The sequence below is a fragment of the Panthera leo genome, chromosome B3 (assembly GCF_018350215.1).
Source record: "Panthera leo isolate Ple1 chromosome B3, P.leo_Ple1_pat1.1, whole genome shotgun sequence".
NCBI lineage: Eukaryota > Metazoa > Chordata > Mammalia > Carnivora > Felidae > Panthera > Panthera leo.
This window is the reverse complement of record NC_056684.1, coordinates 96,169,822-96,189,994: the sequence shown is the minus strand read 5'-3', so window position 1 is coordinate 96,189,994 and position 20,173 is coordinate 96,169,822. Positions and strand designations below refer to the sequence as shown.

General features: G+C 35.9%; 1 pseudogene; it reads right to left on the bottom strand.

Moving 5' to 3' along the window:
- Positions 1 to 11,967: 11,967 nt before the first annotated feature.
- On the bottom strand, positions 11,968 to 13,328 carry LOC122221318 (annotated as a pseudogene).
- Positions 13,329 to 20,173: the final 6,845 nt, after the last annotated feature.

Sequence of the window (20,173 nt, the reverse complement as noted above, 5' to 3'; positions counted from 1 at the left end):
ACAAAATGGAAAGAATGTATCATATAAGTTAATTTTAATGATTAAGGATAATTTAGCATGCTTGTACTAATTGTGATGTTTTTTATTCCTGGTTGAACATAGACAATTTTTTTCCACGTTTCTCAGTTGATTTCTGTGTGTCTTGAAATATCTTAATCTTCTTACTTCTTTAAAAGCCAGTGAGCCTTTCTGGCTAAATTTATAAAAATGGAACAGAGTAATTTTGTTAATCTTGCCAGCTACCTCTTTTGTTCAAATGCCAGCAATCTATGAGGCAGCTTGGCTCAAATGACCAATACATTTGGTTCTTGGCTGATTAATTCTCCAGAGCACCCAGCATCTGTCCAGAGAGGTATTGGAAATCTTCAGAGAGCCATCTAAGCACTATGATTGGAGGTCAGCTTTACATATTATTGTCTCTGTTTGAAATCATATCAGTTTCAGTCTTCAAACTGTAGGCATCTGAAATTTAGTATTGACTTTTATTCTGTTGATATAGGTGATTTGATTTTATGTTGCAAAATACGTATTAGGCAAGGTTCTAAATTTTATAATTCAATTTGTTGTGACAAAGTTAATAACCTGATGGGAAGGTAAGGTAGAAGACTCAGCCAAATGCCAGAAAACGGTCTTCACCATGAAACAAAGGGGAAATGATATTAATTTTTCCTCTAAAGGGGATCTGAGGAATATTTCCTCAAGATGCTTGCCTCCAAGCTGGCACCAAAAGGTGTCTGGTGGCACCTGGGTGGCTCAGTCGGTTAAACATCTGACTCTTGATTTCGGCTCAGGTTATGATCTCAGGGTCATGGAATCGAGCCCTGTGTTGGGCTCTGCACTGACCACAGAGCCTGCTTGGGATTCTCACTCTTCTCCCTCTTTACCCCACCCCCCATGGGCATGGACTTTCTTTCTCTCTCTGGCTCTTTCTCTATAAAAATAAATAAATAAATAAATACATAAATAAATAAAAATTTTAAACGGTGCCTGAAGGCACATCATCTGTCACATTCTTATCTTGAAGTGCATCTTGTACTAGTGCATCCCAGTACTATAGAATGGTAGTTTCTATCAACGGGAGTTTCCCATTTTTTTATTGCTTTGGCTGCGTACTGAACAGTTTGATAAGCTATATTTTCATTACCATTGAATTCGAAGTATTTTCTCATGCCCTCATGATTGACTTTTCATTTCAAGCTTAGGTTAGTTAGAAGTGTTCTGATTCATACCATGCATACTTTCAGACCACAGTGCTATGAAGCTTGAAATCAACCACAAGAAAAAGTCTGGAAAACCTCCAAAAGCATGGAGGTTAAAGAACACCCTACTAAAGAATGAATGGGTCCACCAGGCAATTAGAGAAGAAATTAAGAAATATATGGAAACAAATGAAAATGAAAATACAACAATCCAAACGCTTTGGGATGCAGCGAAGGCAGTCCTGAGAGGAAAATACATTGCAGTCCAGGCCTATCTCAAGAAACAAGAAAAATCCCAAATACAAAATCTAACAGCACACCTAAAGGAAATAGAAGCAGAACAGCAAAGGCAGCCTAAACCCAGCAGAAGAAGAGAAATCATAAAGATCAGAGCAGAAATAAACAATATAGAATCTAAAAAAACTGTAGAGCAGATCAACGAAACCAAGAGTTGGTTTTTTGAAAAAATAAACAAAATTGACAAACCTCCAGCCAGGCTTCTCAAAAAGAAAAGGGAGACGACCCAAATAGATAAAATCATGAATGAAAATGGAATTATTACAACCAATCCCTCAGAGATACAAGCGATTATCAGGGAATACTATGAAAAATTATATGCAAACAAACTGGACAACCTGGAAGAAATGGACAAATTCCTAAACACCCACACTCTTCCAAAACTCAATCAGGAGGAAATAGAAAGCTTGAACAGACCCATAACCAGCAAAGAAATTGAATCAGTCATCAAAAATCTCCCAACAAATAAGAGTCCAGGACCAGATCGTTTCCCAGGGGACTTCTACCAGGCGTTTAAAGCAGAGATAATACCTATCCTTCTCAAGCTATTCCAAGAAATAGAAAGGGAAGGAAAACTTCCAGACTCATTCTATGAAGCCAGTATTACTTTGATTCCTAAACCAGACAGAGACCCAGTAAAAAAAGAGAACTACAGGCCAATATCTCTGATGAATATGGATGCAAAAATTCTCAATAAGATACTAGCAAATTGAATTCAACAGCTATAAAAAGAATTATTCACCATGATCAAGTGGGATTCATTCCTGGGATGCAGGGCTGGTTCAACATTCGCAAATCAATCAATGTGATACATCACATTAATAAAACAAAAGAGAAGAACCATATGATCCTGTCAATCGATGCAGAAAAGGCATTTGACAAAATTCAGCACGCTTTCTTAATAAAAACCCTTGAGAAAGTCGGGATAGAAGGAACATACTTAAAGATCATAAAAGCCATTTATGAAAAGCCCACAGCTAACATCATCCTCAATGGGGAAAAACTGAGAGCTTTTTCCCTGAGATCAGGAACACGACAGGGATGCCCACTCTCACCGCTGTTGTTTAACGTAGTGTTGGAAGTTCTAGCATCAGCAATCAGACAACAAAAAGAAATCAAAGGCATCAAAATTGGCAAAGACGAAGTCAAGCTTTCACTTTTTGCAGATGACATGATATTATACATGGAAAATCGGATAGACTCCACCAAAAGTCTGCTAGAACTGATACATGAATTCAGCAAAGTCGCAGGATACAAAATCAATGTACAGATATCAGTTGCATTCTTATACACTAACAATGAAGCAACAGAAAGACAAATAAAGAAACTGATCCCATTCACAATTGCACCAAGAAGCAGAAAATACCTAGGAATAAATCTAACCAAAGATGTAAAAGATCTGTATGCTGAAAACTATAGAAAGCTTATGAAGGAAATTGAAGAAGATATAAAGAAATGGAAAAACATTCCGTGCTCATGGATTGGAAGAATAAATATTGTCAAAATGTCAATACTATCCAAAGCTATCTATACATTCAACGCAATCCAAATCAAAATTGCACCAGCATTCTTCTTGAAGCTAGAAAAGCAATCCTAAAATTTGTATGGAACCACAAAAGGCCCTGATAGCCAAAGTAATTTTGAAGAAGAAGACCAAAGCAGGAGGCATCACAATCCCAGACTTTAGCCTCTACTACAAAGCTGTGATCATCAAGACAGCATGGTATTGGCACAAAAACAGACACATAGACCAATGGAATAAAATAGAAACCTCAGAACTAGACCCACAAAAGTATGGCCAACTAATCATTGACAAAGCAGGAAAGAATATCCAATGGAAAGAAGACAGTCTCTTTAACAAATGGTGCTGGGAGAACTGGACAGCAACATGCAGAAGAATACAACTAGACCACTTTCTTACACCATTCACAAAGATAAACTCAAAATAGATAAAGGACCTGAATTTGAGACAGGAAACCATCAAAACCCTAGAGGAGAAAGCAGGGAAAAAACTTCTCTGTCCTCAGCCGCAGCAATTTCTTACTTGACACATCCCTAAGGGCAAGGGAATTAAAAGCAAAAAGGAACTATTGGGACCTCATGAAGGTAAAAAGCTTCTGCACAGCAAAGGAAACAACCAACAAAACTAAAAGGCAACCAACAGAATGGGAAAAGATATTTGCAAATGACACATCGGACAAAGGGCTAGTATCCAAAATCTATAAAGAGTTCACCAAACTCCATACCCGAAAAAACAATAATTCAGTGAAGAAATGGGCAGAAAACATGAATAGACACTTCTCTAAAGAAGACATCCAGATGGCCAAAAGGCACATGAAAAGATGCTCAATGTTGCTCCTCATCAGGGAAATACAAATCAAAACCACACTGAGATATCACCTCATGCCAGTCAGAATGGCTAAAATGAACAAATCAGGAGACTATAGATGCTAGAGGATGTGGAGAAACGGGAACCCTCTTGCACTGTTGGTGGGAACGCAAACTGGTGCAGCTGCTCTGGAAAACAGTGTGGAGTTTCCTCAAAAAATTAAAAATAGACCTACCCTATGACCCACCAATAGCACTGCTAGGAATTTACCCAAGGGATATAGGAGTGCTGATGCACAGGGGCACTTGTACCCAATGTTTATAGTAGCACTCTCAACAATAGCCAAATTATGGAAAGAGCCTAAATGTCTGTCAGCTGACGAATGGATAAAGAAATTGTGGTTTATATAGACAGTGGAATACTACATGGCCATGAGAAAGAATGAAATACGGCCCTTTGTAGCAATGTGGATGGAACTGGAGAGTGTTATGTTAAGTGAAATAAGTCATACAGAGAAAGACAGATACCATATGTTTTCACTCTTATGTGGATCCTGAGAAACTTAACAGAAGTCCATGGGGGAGGGGAAGAAAAAAAAAAAAAAGAGGTTAGAGAGGGAGAGAGCCAAAGCATAAGAGACTTAAAAACTGAGAACAAACTGAGGATTGATGGGGGGTGGGAGGGAGGGGAGGGTAGGTGATGGGTATTGAGGAGGGCACCTTTTGGGATGAGCACTGGGTGTTGTATGGAAACCAATGTGACAATAAATTTCATATTAAAAAATAAAAATAAATAAATAAACATTAAACAATTGTTTAAATTACATATATAATATATACATATATGACTATATTAAAAGATGTATCGTGTATAAAAAAACGAAGTGTTCTGATTCATTTACACAAATGTGGATATTTTCTAGTTATTTTTTCCTTATTGAGCCCTGATTTAATACCACAGTATTCACAGAACATACACTGTCCTATTTTCAACCTCTGGAATGTGTTGAGACATGATTAATAGTCCAGGATATTTTGATAAATGTTTTATGTTTTTAATAAATATTTTTGATAAATGTTTTTGATAAATGTTTTATGTACACTTCTGCAATTTGTTGGATATACTCTCAATCAGGTCAAATTGGTTAATTATGATGTTTAAATGTGCTGTAACTGTCTCCTTTTTCTATAACTTACTAAGAGAAATGTTTAAAAATCTCCCACTTATGTTGTGGATTTACTGATTTCTTATTTTAGGTGTGTCACTTTTGGTTTATGTATTTTAAAGCTATATTATTAAGCTTATATAAATTTATTAATGTTATATATTCCTACTAAGTTAACTATCATTATGAAATATCCCTATTTATCTCTGTTACTTTTATCCTTAAGTCTATTTGTGCTATAGTAATATTACATGTTAATATAAATTAAAAATATAATAATCTATAGTATATTAGGATAGCCAAACTAGCTTTGTTTTTGCTTGCATAGCATGTTTACATAGACACATATATGTCTATGTGTGTATATATGTGTATATATATAGGCTGGAGTATAAAATCTTGCTCATTTTTTTCCCATTTACAGTATCTTTTATTTGCCCTTTTATTTACCTTTTCTTGATTTTTGTATTGATTAATTGCATATTTTTACTTATTTTAGTGTATCTCTTGTTATCTGATTTGTTACGGCTTTTTGTTGTTGTTTTTAGAAAGAAAACACACACACAACACAAGTCAGGGAGGGGCAGAGAGTGAGAGAGGGCTAATCTTAATTATGACACTGGGATCATGACATGAGCTAAAACCAAGAGTCAGAGGCTCAATTGACTGAGCCATCCAGGTGCCCTTGACTTGTTATGGTTTTAATTATCATTCTTTTCCTGGTTCCTTCAGAAATTACAAAAGGCATCCATAACTTATTACCATGTACCTTAAATTAGACTAAGTCCAGTATAATGTAAAACATTTTTTTTTAACTCTATTTCACTCCTCTAGCAGATTTTCCTTTTTGTTACATATTTTACCATCAGATATATTATCCACACCACAGTGCTTTGTTAACATTGTTGCTTTAAACAGTTGGTAGTCTTTCATATTCACTTTTCCTACATTTGCTTGTTACTTCTTACACAGTACTTCCATTATTCTGCAGAGGATCACTTTCCTTCACCCTACTGAGTTTGTTTCCAAGAAGTGAAACAATAACAAGAATTGTTATTTGTGGTCACTTCTGGGAAAGGAACTGCAGATAAACTTCTTACTTTATATCTTTCTCAGAAAGAATGGTTTTATAGATAGTTTTTGCTTTTGTCTGATATTTTCAGGTAAAATTATCACCCTTAAAGCCTAAAATATACAGAATTTGAATGTATTTGGTATACTAGCATTGCAAAAAATATTAGTATAATCTCTATTAGTATTATAAACCTTTTCTCCACCTGATTTCACAGGTGACAACCTATTCAAATGTTTAAAAAACAATAGGACAAATGTTTAAAAAACGAGGAATAATTGAGTTGGCCAATAGGAAGACATACCTCTTCTTCATGTATGTTTTTCCTCCCCATTAGAAAAATAAAAATACGTTAAGTAGCTGTTAACAGTCTCCACAGTTGAACACAGTTGAGTGAGTTCCATATATCATATATTTTTGGGAGTTAGACAGGAAACAGTCTAGATCCTCCATCAAACCCTGTATATTTAATAATCTTCTGGAAATTGCTTCAGACCGTGTGATTACAGAACTGTCAACACCATTCCCTTGAGAATGTGTCATAACTGAACTATAAGATAATTTTCTTTTATTTTTCCTCATCTAGGATGAACCATATGATTCCTAAAGAAACAAAGGTTCTTTGCCAAGGCCCAGTTTACTCGACAACTAGAAAACAAAACTGAATAAATTTCATTTTATTTTGATTTTGAATGCCTGCATTTCATAGTCTCTCCACCTGGAAGTCTCTCAAGTAACATGACCTCAAGAGACTGAAAGCGAACTCTCTTCTCCATCTTACCACAGTTTCATCGTGTTTTGTGATTTCTATGTGAAGAAAGCATTACTATCCACAATTTCCCAGGGTCGAAACCGTGGAGTCATCTTAGAGAGCCCTGGTTCTTACTCCAACAGATCATCAAGTACTGTTTATTCATATACCCCTTGCATCTATCCCCTTGTTTTTATCATGTTATTGTAATATTGAGCACTGCTTTGAGGGGGAAAATATATCCCACAGTCTTACCTATTGGCTCTGCTACAATTGTAGGAGTTGTAACTTTTGCAACCTGTTCTCTAATTGCAAATCCTTTTATTTATTCCTAATTGATCCCCTTTTCAAATCTCCATAGGGTCTATTTCAGATTTTCACTAGTTCTTGAATGCTTTCTTTCAATTTACATCTCTATTATCATGGGAAAAAGGTAGGCCTAAATCAGGTAGTTTATCTGGAAACAAATGCAAATGTTTTAATTACATGGTGCAAGATCTTATGTGGTAAAAGATCTGAATGCAGAACACTCTTATCCCTCAAGAATTTAAAGATTGAAAATCGGTAGTTTGGAGAAAATACAGCATGCCTGCTAAATGTTATGTTTGCTTAATTAAATTAAGCCATTAGACCTTATTATATTAGAAAACTCAAAAACAGTTTAATGAAGTACTAATGTTTGAGCTTAACAAATTTTAATATAAAACCAAAGGGTCCTTTAAAAAGCAATAATTCCTGTTTAAGTATTAAAGAAAAAAGTCATTAAGAGTATGAAATTACTCTTGCTTCTGCTTTCATGCTGAACTCATCATGAAAATAAGGCTTAGTCAATAGCTTTGAAAAGAAAGGCTTAGAACTTACACAAAGACCACAAAACCACTTTGATTTTATAAGCTACAAAAATGGAGCCATTTCTCAGCCAGTGAGTACAACCGATTAATGATGATGGCCTCTTCAGATTAAAGTATTGACTCTAACATGTCACCAATGGCCCCTACAATTATAGCATTAACACTGACATTGAAGATATTTTTGATACTCTACAGATGACATGTAACAATGGCACTATGTCTCACTGTTCCCTGTTTCTCATTACAATGATTCTGACACTTGGCATAAATTACAGACATTTAACACTAGAGGCCTGAAGCTTAAATTTGGAGTTGTAAGCACTTAAAATCTTTATACCGGTAAGATATTTTGCTTGTAACTGGCTGCAGAATTGAGTTTGAGGATTTTAGAAGTATGGAATATGATCCAGTTAAAACTAGAAATTCTGAGAGGCTAAGAGAAAAATTACCAGGTGTACTCACAACTGCAAAGAAATGATCTTTCCCTTCCCCCCCCCCCCCCCCCCACCTGCCATTTCTGAAACCAGCCAGGGTGCGCCCGGTGGTAGTCTGACATAAAGGCGGGAACCAATCAAGTTCTGCTGAAAGGTTTGAAATAAAGGCGGGAACCAATCAAGTTCTGCTGACCGTTCAAATTTAAATGTCAACCTATAACAGCTCTGTAACCTCAAAAAAAATCCCTAACTTGTTTGTGCCTGTCTATAAAAGAAGCTGTAAGATCCTTGCTCGGGGCCTCTTAGCGTCACCGGCAACGAGTGCGTGGAGGACCGGGTTCAAACCTGCAATAAACGACCCTTGCCGCTTGGCTTTGACTCTGGACTCTGGTGGTTTGTTTTCAGGGGGTCTCTTGAATCGGGGCATATCAATTCCAGGGCGCCTGGGTGGCTCAGTCAGTTAGGCGTTTGACTTTAGCTCAGGTCATGATCTCGTGGTCCATGAGTTCGAGCCCCACTTCGGGCTCTGTGCTGACAGCTTGGAGCCTGGAGCCTGGAGCCTGTTTCAGATTCTGTGAGAGAGGGAGCTCTCTCTGACCCTCCCCCGTTCACGCTTTGTCTCTGTCTCAAAAATAAATAAACGTTAAAAAAAATTTAAAAAAACCCAAAAAACTAGAAATTCCATCCTTGTACTGGTGTGAAATTTGAAATCTATATAAATGAGAAACAAGTGCACAAAAAATCCTTTCACATCCACTTCTGAGTGGGAAGAAATGTGCCTACAACTACATTACTATTATAATTATAGAGACTTGACAATTATTCAAAGTTACAGTTTAGAAATGCAGTCTGCAAATTTTAGGTAAACTGTAATCTTTAGGGGGGGATTTCAATGTGCTATTTTATGTCCATTGTAAGGCATTTTCCAATTTCAACTCCTCGTTTCCAGAGGTCTATGTAAACAATTGTCAAGACAGTGATAGTAAGTGAGGTTATGCTAGGTGTTCCAGTGAGGGGTAGGGATGGGACAATTTAAAACACATGTGCCTTCAGAAACTTCCTCAAAGCTTACTGTTTCTGTGAAGGGGGTTCCAGTTCAAGGTTTATTTTTATAAGAATGCACATGCATCTCTAATGTAGGTTTCCAGGGAAGACACAATTAGCCTTAGACACTTCTTTCTGAGGACTGTGCTACTAAAAGTTCCTGAGGCAACTTTCTTCTCTACCTTTGCTTTCCATCTGAGGTAGGACCCTGTTTCCTGTACTCTCCTCTCTTTGGAATTTACCTACTATACTTTCTCTTGAGGCACTAAAGCTTTTCTCTCAGAGAGGATCATGGTCTGGTGCTTCTTTTCCCACATCCATGTCAGTTAGGGCATGACGGTCAGAAAGTTGTTCCCTAAATTTTTCTATCTCCCAACCCCCAGAATGTGTGTATATGTAGTGTTACATGGCAAAAGAAACGTTGCAGACGTGATTAAGGTTAAAAAAATTGAGATGGAGAGATTATTCAGGATTATCTGGGTGGGACTAATCTAATCATGCATGTCCTTAACAGTAGAAGATGAAAAAAGAGGAGTGGACCAGAGAGGTGTGATGATAGAAGGAGGGGAGATCTGAAGTGTGAGAGGCATTTGGTTTACCATTGCTGGTTATGAAGGAGCAGTATGTGGGATTCACCCAAGGAATGTGGCTGGCCTTTAGGAGCTGGAAATGGACCTCTGCTGACAGTAAGAAAATGGGGCCTCAGAACTACAAATACAAGGAATTGTGTTCTTCCAATAAACCAAATAGTCAAGGAAATGGATCCTTCCCTAGAGCCTCCAGAAAGAAATGGAGCCCTGTTCACAGTGATTTTAACCCAGTGAGACCCACATTGGGCTTCTGACCTACAGACTTTAAGATGATACATTTGTGTTGTTTAAGTCACTACTTAGGTAGTAATTTGTTACAACAGAAAACTAATACACAAGTTTCCCATACTGTTCCATTTATATTTAATAAAAAGAGTACTAACTAGGAGTTCTGGGCAAGATGGCAGTGTAGGAGGAATCTGGGCTCACCTAGGCCCATGGATATCATTAGATAACACCCACATCAATGTAAATAAACCAGAAAACAACATAAAGAGTGGCAGAACAGACTTTACATGGTTAAATGTAGAGAAGAGACCACATTGAAGAGTAGGAAAGGCAGAGATGGTCAAGAGACAAACATACCCATGGGTATATCCACAGGAGGGAGGGTCACCAGAGACATGGAGATGGAAGACAAGTGGACCCCCGTACGGGGCTCCCCAGGCATGGGAGGGCCCACACTGGGAAGATGAATCCCCACAACATTTGTCTTTTAAGGCCAGAGGGGCCTGGCTTCATGAGTTTTTATAATCAGTGGTGCTCAACACCTGGAACTTTAAAAATCAGCAGGCTCAATTCTGGGAGAACCAAAGGGCTATGGAAACTAAGTCCCCACCTTTAAAGAGCCAACACAACAAATAGCCTAGCTGAGATACAGCATAGAAGCAGCTGTTTGAGAAATACCTAGGATATTCAGGAAGCAGATTTATTTACTAATCTTAGAGTGTGAGAAGAGACTTCTCAAAGAACACAAGAGCTGGTGGGTATAATTTCTCACCTCTGCCTCCCTCCTCCCACCAGCCTCCGCCCCAGCCTAGATACATGGACACTTTTGGGAACCAGCACAGCGCCAACACTCTCCGCCTAGCTTGCTAATGGCACCCAGCCCCCTGGTGCTTCTGTGAATCTGTCTGCTCCAACAAGGCCTTATCAGGAGTTTTCTGAGGAGGCTACAGATTCCCTTGCACAGGGGACCTGCAAGTAACTTGCTGGCACTGCACACTCTACCCCTGTGATCTCCTGTGGACATGGCTTCTAATATACCTTTGGCAAATCCAACATGATGCCATAAGCCTGATCGTGTGCAAGCAGCCCTGATTGGGGCCAGCACCACACCAACGGGATTCCTGCCTTGGGGAGAGGGGAAGATAACCACACACACACACCAGTCTCACCACAGCCCAGCAGTGGGCTGCGGCAGACAACTGGTCTGACTTCAGGCCTTACCCACCAATGAAAGTTTCTCAGGGGATGCCAAGAGGAGAGTGCCTCCAGTTCAGTGCTTCTGCAGCCCTGCCAAATGTCTGATCTGATTCAACTCAAGCTCAGGGTGGCCCCAGACTCACCCACGAGCAACACAGAAATCAAGCCCCGCCTGCAACAGGCAAAGGGAGCCATTGGAGACAATTGGACCGAAGGCAAACATGCCTCAACCACAATAGTAGGACATATGCAACACACTCAGAAGAGACCCCCTAAAGCCCCAGGTTCTGGTAAACTGAGGACGCTGTACTACAGGGCATCATAGGACCTCTTCATAAGGCCATTACTTTACTAAAATGTGTATTACATTCATTTATAGTTGGATATTAAGCCAACCTTTGATTATTGGGTTGACTCCTGCTGGATCATGTTTTATAATTCTTTTATATTAGATTTTAGTTTTTTGCTAGATTTAGTTTTATAGTACTCTGAGGATTTTTTTCACATATGTACTCTTAAGAAACATTAATTTTTAGTTTTTTTTTTTTTTGGGGGGATGATGTTTTGACATCAGAGTAATATTGAACTCATAGATTGAGTTGAAAAATGGACCCTCTTCATCTGTTTTTTTTTTTCTTTCTTAAACCCTTTAAGACATAATGGAAAAATCTTACAGGTACACATGGAAAAGTAAGATGTGATCACAGTTAAAAGTGAAGACAATCTAACTAGAGAGCTTTGACGCCTGTCACCTAATGCAGAAGCTGAATTTCTGAGTGTGATAAGTTGCAGGGCTGAAAGGAATGATAATTAGTATTTCTCTCCTTCTTCTTCACTCTCTCCTTAAACAAAATACACACCAACCTCCTCATAATCCTTCTTAAGATTATGGAATCTCATAAAAGATTTCTTAGGCCATGCCCTCCCAGTCCTCAGAAAACTCTCCTTCCTCTGCATCCTCACCCACATACCAGTGAATAAAAGCATGCTGAACATACATCAAGTCAAACTTGTGGTCCAGGCAAGCCTAGGCTGCAGGAATGGCGATGGTGTTGCTCAGCATGCACACAGTTTGCTGTACTGTGGCTAGGTCTCCACCAGGTACCAGTGGGAGGCTGGTAATTAATGCCAACTTTGAAGCCAGTGGGGCACCAGTCCACAAACTGGACGTTGTGTTTGGTCTTCATGGTGGCAATGGCAACATTGACATCTTTGAGAACCACATCGTCATGGTACAACAGGCAGAAAGCCACATATTTACCATGATGGGGGTCACATTTCACCATCTGGTTGGTTGGTTGGTTAAAACCATGCATTAGTCATCTCTGCTGCAGAAAGATGTTCATGGTAGGTTTTCACAGCAGAGATGACAAGAGCACATGTGGCCAGGGGGAAGTGGATGAAGGGATAGGATACCAGGTTGATGTGGAATTCTGTCAGACCAATATTCAGGGCTCCATCAAATCTGAGGGAAGCAATGATGGAAGACACAACCTGGCTAGTAAGGCAGCTAAGATTAGTGTAGGTTGGGGATTCAATATTGAAACGTTTACGACAGATGTCATAGATGGCTTCATTGTCTACCATGAAGGCACAGAGTGCTCCAGGGTGATGTGGGTAGTGAGGATGGAGCTTGGGGTTCACCAAAAACTGGAAATCTGGGGGACTGGGTAAATGGAGAACTCAAGCTTGGACTTCTTGCCATAATCAACAGAGAGACGTTCCATCATTAGGGAAGTGAACTCAGAACCAGTTTCTTCTCCAAAGCTGTGGAAAATTGAGTCACCCTGAAGACCTGTGCACTAGTCAGCCAGTTTTCAAATTCGGTCCAAGACCAAGTCAAGGATCTCCTTGCCAATGGTATAGTGCCCTGGGCCACAGTTATTGGCAGCATCTTCCTTGCCTGTGCTGAGCTTCTCAGGGTGGAAGAGCTAGCGGTAGGTACCAATGACTATGGGTTCCAAATTTAAAAACATTGCCCTGGGCACATGCTTGCCAGAACCTGTTTCACTGAAGAAGGTGTTGAAGGAGTCATCTCCTCCCCTAGTGATCTTGTCACTTGGCATCTGGCTATCAGGCTGGATGTTGTATTCCAGGCAGTAGAGTTCCCAGCAGGCATTGCCAATCTGGACACCAGCCTGGCCAATGGAGATGGAGATGTGCTCACACATTATGGCTATGGGTTAGCAGGTACAGGTTATAGGAGCATACAGACATTGGGTCCTGATGACTGTTCCTGACAAGCTAAGAGTTGAGGTAAGTAATGCACTCCCTCTTCATTTATTTTTTGGTTTTGGAGAAACTTGTTAAGGTTACAGTTTGGTTTTTAAATGTTTGGTAGCATTCACTAGTAAAGTCATCTGGGCTTGTTCTTTTCTTTGTGGGAAGTCTTTAAAAATATCAATAAAGGTATTTAACTGTTATAAGTCTATTTAGAATCTCTATTTCTTCTTGAATAATTTTTAATAGTTTGTGACTTTTCAAAAATTTGTCCATTTCATCTAGGATTTCTAATATGTTAGGATAGAAGTATTCATATCAGTCCTCTATATTCCTTTTTATTTTTACATAGTCAACATTTTTTTCATTCTTTTCTCTCTCTCTTTTCTCCTTATCATTCTCTTCTCCTTCTGGCATATGTACAATGTTGTGCTTGATGGTATCCCACATTTTTCTGAAGCATTGTTTACTTTTTCATTATTTTTATTCTTCTGTTTAGATTGCATAATATCTTGATATATTTTCAAATTTATTTTTTTTCTTTCTACTATATCAAATATGTAGTTGTTAGCTTTAGTCATTTTTTAAAACCATTTGGATATAAAATTTTAATTTCATAATTTTTATTTAATAATTAATAATTTTGATCTGTTTATTGATGTTCTCTATTTGACAGAACATTTTCATCATATCTCCTTTTATTTTCTTTTGGTATGGTTGCCTTTAATTACTTAAAATAACTTCTTAGAAGTCTTTCTTGCTAAGCCCATCACCTGGGCCCCCTTAAAAGAAGTTTCTACTGCCTTTTATTTTCTGTCAATGGGTCACACTTTTCTATTTCTTTCTATGTTACCTAAACTTTGCTGGAAACTTGACATTTTATGTAATATATTGTAGCAACTCTGTATACTGATCCTTAATTCCACCCCAAGGATGCCTAGAATTGGTATAACTGCCTTATAATCAGCTAGGCAATGAATGGTAGTTTTGAAGATGTATCTAAGACTTGGTTCTACAGTTCTATTATATACTTTAGAGAAGCCTAAAACCACCTGTACAAAGAATTATTCACCGAATGTTCATTATATCAGTATTTGCTGGAGAGAGAATAGGGAAAGAAAGAAGCAACTTAAATGTCTACCAGCTAGAGGATGGGTGAATGAAAATGTGTTTATGGGTAAATGGAATAAATAGATAAGTGGATAAATGGAAAAAGTGTTCTTTTACTTCTGTGTTCTAGCCACAAAATATAGTATCATTTTAAAATGTTAGTATTGGTTGTGTTGGGCACACAATATTTTTATTCTTTTACCATGATTCTCCATTGCATATAAATATGATGTGAATAAGCAGTGCATAAGTAAAAGGAGAAAAATATATTATTTAAAACATACCTGTACTCTAAAATAATAAAATAAGTACTTTAGGCTGAAGGAAAATGATTCTAATTAGAAAATATACCTACTCAAGTGAATGTAGAGTTACAAATAAGGTAAATGCATACTAAAATATAAACACAAAGGAAGACTCAACAATACAAAATTAAAAAAAATATCCTGACTTTAAATATAAAGACATAGATAAGTAGAAAGTAAAAGAATGTGGAAAAGTTGGAGCATGAATACACTAATTATTACAAAACTGAAGTGGCTCTATGAATACCAGACAAAGTGTGCTTCAGTTAAAGGAATATTAACAGACAAGGAAAGGTATTTATTTTGATAAAAAGATCAAATAAACAAGAAGACAAGCAAATCTAATGTCTGTTCATCTAACAATAGAATTTCAAAGTACATTAAAAGACAATAAACAGATGGAAAAAATAAACTGTCCAATTCACAATATAGTTGGATATTTCAACCTTTCTCTTGTCATACGTGACAGAACAAATACACAGAAAATTGGTAAGAATATAAAAATTAAAATTATTATGAAATATTTGTAACTAATTAATATTAATAGACATTACATTTAATAATTTCAGGCTGCATATTATTTTAAAGTGAAAATGGAATATTCACAAAGTAGACAATATTTTGGGCCATAAATCAAGTCTTAGTGAACCTATAAGGATTGGATTCATTAAAAATGGATTCTTTGAAGAGATAAAATTTAATTATGAATCAATAACCAAAATATATTTGTAATATTCTCAGATATTTGTAAATTAAATAACATACTCTGAATAACCGATGGGTCAAAGAAGAAATCAGAAAAGATGTCAGAAAATTTTTGAAAATTAAATAGGGTTAACTATGAAGTATAACATAATGAAATTTGAGGAATACAACTCAAGCAATGCTTAGATAAAAATTTATATTTTAACATTTTATTATAAAAGGAGAATGGTTAAAGTCAATGATCTAAGCTACCAAATTAAGAAACTAGATAAAAGAGCAAATTAAAGCCAAATTAGAAGGTAGATAATTATGAACAGAGAATGAACATCAATATGATAAGAAATGATAGATAAAATTATTGAAAAACACTTGCATCCTTGAAAAGTAGAAGTGAAGCCGTGAAACTCTAGCTAGACTGATAATAAGAAAAAGAGAAAACAGTAGTCAATAATATCAGGAATGTATGAGGCAATATTACAGATCTTAGAGAAAAAGAAGGGTAAGAATAATGGAGGATACAAATAAGGATAATAACACACTTAATGCTAATAATTTTAATGACTTAAAACAAGCTATCAAAACAAACAATATGCCACAGACTATCTGCACTATCCTGCATTTATTTTAAAAAGGTATATTCACAATTAAAAACCTTCTCTCTCACACACACACACACACAAAACCTTCTTATATACTTCCACCTTAAGTCATAAGGGAGTAATTTGTACTAGGCTTGTCTTTCTATAATGACAGCTAGAAAAGTTGACAAACAGGTATATTCACACTTGCTATAATAGTCAATGTATGACTGACCTGTGAAAAAAATAATCAATCAAGGTGAAGGTGCATCACTGTTGACCCTCTAATCCTCAGACATTGAATAGATAATAGGGGAGTATCATAAACAATTTATCAAATAAACTTTAAAACTTAGTGAAATGTAAACTTTTCTTATAAGACACAAATCACATTATATTTAATGAAGAAAGACTGACTTCTAACTGCTAACATCAGGAAAATCAGGAAATGTAAAAACAAATCTGCTCCCATTACTTTTATTCAATATTGTACTGAAATTCCTAGTCAATACAAGAAAGCAAACAATATAGTGAAAGGAGTATAGATTGGATATGAAGAAATAAAACTGTCCTTATTTGCAAAAATGCTTGTCTACATAACTAATTCTAACATTTTTGTGAAAATGTATAGATCTCCGAACAGCCAAGACAATTTTAAAACAAAAGAACCAAGTTGAAGGGTGTATAGCATTTTGTTTCAAGACATACTGTGATGATACAGAAGTAAACAGCATATCATACTGGCATAAGCCCAGAAACAAAAATCAATATCACAGAATAGAATGCATAAATAGATACATGTGTAAGTGATCAATGATTTAATGAGGGTGCCAATGTAATTCAGTTTGGGAAGATTGTGTTTTCCATATGCTATCCTAGAGCACCTGGATATATCTTTTAAAAAAGAAATGAGCTTCAGCCCCTACCTCATAAAATATGAAAAATTAACTCAAAATGGACCATAGGCCTAAATAAAAACCTAAAACTATAAAATTCTAGAAGAAAACATAACAAAAAATTAATTGTGAACAGGATGTCAGACAAGATTTCTTAAGACAAAAATCCTCATAAATTGTAAAACAAACAAAATATAAAAAGCCTCTAAGACAAGGGTTTAAAAATAATTTTCAAAAGACCACATTAAAAAGTGAAAAAGAAAGCCAAATGACAGAATACATTTACATTATCTAATTATGCAAAGGGCTTATTGTCAAAATGTATAAAAATCTCTTACGATAATTAGAAGACAAATGACAAAACAAAAATGGATGAAAGATGTTCAATATTTTAGTTATCAAGAAATGAAAAATAAAACACAATAATATATATTACTTCACACATACCTGAAAAGCTAAAATTGAAAAAAAAATGACAATACCAAGTATTGGTGAAGATATGGAGCAAATGGAATTCTCATACATTTCAGATGGAAATGTAAAATGGTATTGTCACTTTTAAAATTGGTTTCCAATGTCTTATAACATTAAAATACACTTATCATACAATCCTACATCAAGGTATTTTACCAAGAGAAATAAAAACATACAACTGCAATAACTTCTCATGTTTATATAAGTTTGCTCATAAGAGCCACAAACTAGAGACAGCCCATATATCCATCAACAGGTGAATAGATAAACTGATTGTGGTACATTTATTCAATGGAATACAACACAGCAAGCATTAGAAAAGAACACACTACTTAAACATGTAACAAAACGAATGAATCTCAAAAATGTAGAGTGAATGAAGTACAATAAAGCACATATGGTATGATTCTATTATATAAAGTTTTAAAAAAGACAAAAATAATCTACAGTGATGTAAATAAGATCAGAAGTTGCTTGATTGAGGAATGAGGTTGTGTTCATGAGGTTTCATGTTGTTTGTGAAAAATTAATCTGGATCTACACATTTTACTTGGTTGTGCTTTACAGTAGGTAAATTACACCCAAGTAGAATGGATTTAGAATGTAGCACATGCCCTGAACAAAATCATTCAAATAGAACAAAGCCAAAACATAATGAAATTAATGAAAAGTAGGTCTTTCTCCAGCCCACAGGCAAACACCATACACCATATACAGTTTAGGGTGTATGTCCCTAGAAATAGTATCCATCTATGACAATAAATTTCATATTAAAAAAAAGTTAATAAAAAAGAGACTACAATATCACTGTTGGTCTTGGTTTCCCAGATGTGAATAAACAGACTTTTCCCTAATTAATACAAAGGAATGTAAAACATTTTGTAAAGTTGTTTTTTTTTTTTTAACGTTTATTTATTCTTGAGACAGAGAGAGACAGAGCATGAACAGGGGAGGGGCAGAGAGGGAGGGAGACACAGAATCTGAAACAGGCTCCAGGCTCTGAGCTGTCAGCACAGAGCCTGACGCCGGGCTCGAACTCACGGACCGTGAGATCATGACCTGAGCCGAAGTCGGATGCCCAACCGACCAAGCCACCCAGGCGCCCCATCATTTTGTAAAGTTTTAAAGTGAGTTTCTTTTGAACTAACATACAGTAGTACATATTCAATGGTTGCTTGTGAAATTGAGCTGAAATAAATTATGATGCATTTTTAGAATATAAAAAAAGCAAAAAAAATCCTTATAAGCGCATAATTGAGCTCTTTTTTAATATTAAAGGAATATATTGATACCTTAAAAGGAACATTCAAAGATGTTTGCTTTTTATACCAAACAATAAAATTCTAAATTAAAGAAATCTCATTTCTTCCAGTATGTGAAAATAGAGGCCAAAAATAATGTTGTATTAAGTTTAATACCTATATTTAATCAATTCCAATGCTTTGGATATAATAGCAGACCAATACATAATTGTTTAATATAGCATATCTAGTTCTCCTCAACCTTGCTACCAAGACTGGAGAATATATTATGGAAAAGGAGCATGTGAAATGTAATTATCAGAGTTTAAGAGGGGGTTGTGTTTTAAATTCGTGTAGCAAATCAGGATTTTAAAAACCACTTTGCTGTACCAAATTTTTACAGCCTAGCCACTTGATTTATAAGGGTTATTTTTCCTTTAAAAAAATCAGTAAGTGAAGTGCCATAATTTTTACTACAGATTTATGTCATGATGAAAAGTTGATCTATTTTTGGAAGATTAAACATAAACTACACAATTTTGATAAATGGTTAGTAATGAACAGATTTCATCTTACTCTCTCCCAATATGATTTTTTTAGCACTAAACTTTCTTGTCATATTCATATACATATTTAACTAAAGGAAGGATTTAATGATGAACATACATTGAAGAATAAAATTAGTTGTCTATTCAAAGAGAAAAGCTTTGAAATGAATAGAAGCAGAAATTACATTTTATGAATATGGGGATTCTGAGCCATTTTACCTAATGATTTGTTAGATTGTGAAAGTACACTCTTTTGTTGTGTGTCTCAAGAATTTTCTTCTTTCCCTTGTGTATTCATATTTTTAACAACAAATCATGCACATTCTTTTGAATTGATGTAAATTCATAATTTAAAATAACATTTACCTAGAACTGGCAAAGTAAATAAAATTTGATTAGACATCTGGTAAACCTGATAAATTCTCAACTTTTTTTCACTGTGATATCATCAGGCAAAACTGAAAAGAAAAAAAAACATATATTTTCCTCCAGTGATTTTACAGAGAAATATTTCAAGATCTAGATTTATGAGATAATTTTCTAGGGTCACCAAATGGATTATTAATAACACCAAAAGTAGGTAAGTATTTCTAGTCTATCAAAATTACCTAAATTACATAATAACTTGCTTACAATATTGTATTGTCTCCTTTTGTATTAATCTACAGCTGGTATTTTGAAATCATCAAGGCATTAATATTGCCTTATGAAAAAAAATATTCACTGTATGTAAAAGTGTCTAAATTAGGAAGTCACTGTTGGACATCTTCAATCATTATTTCGGAGCATATTATTGGTTGTACTTTGAAAAATGACAGTTGAACTTACTATGTTTTAAATAGAAGCAGATGCCAACTGCTAAAAGAACAAAGAACAGCCTACATGACTTGAATGGGACCTATTGGGGATGCTTGGAAATCGTGGAGAAAAAGTAGGCTA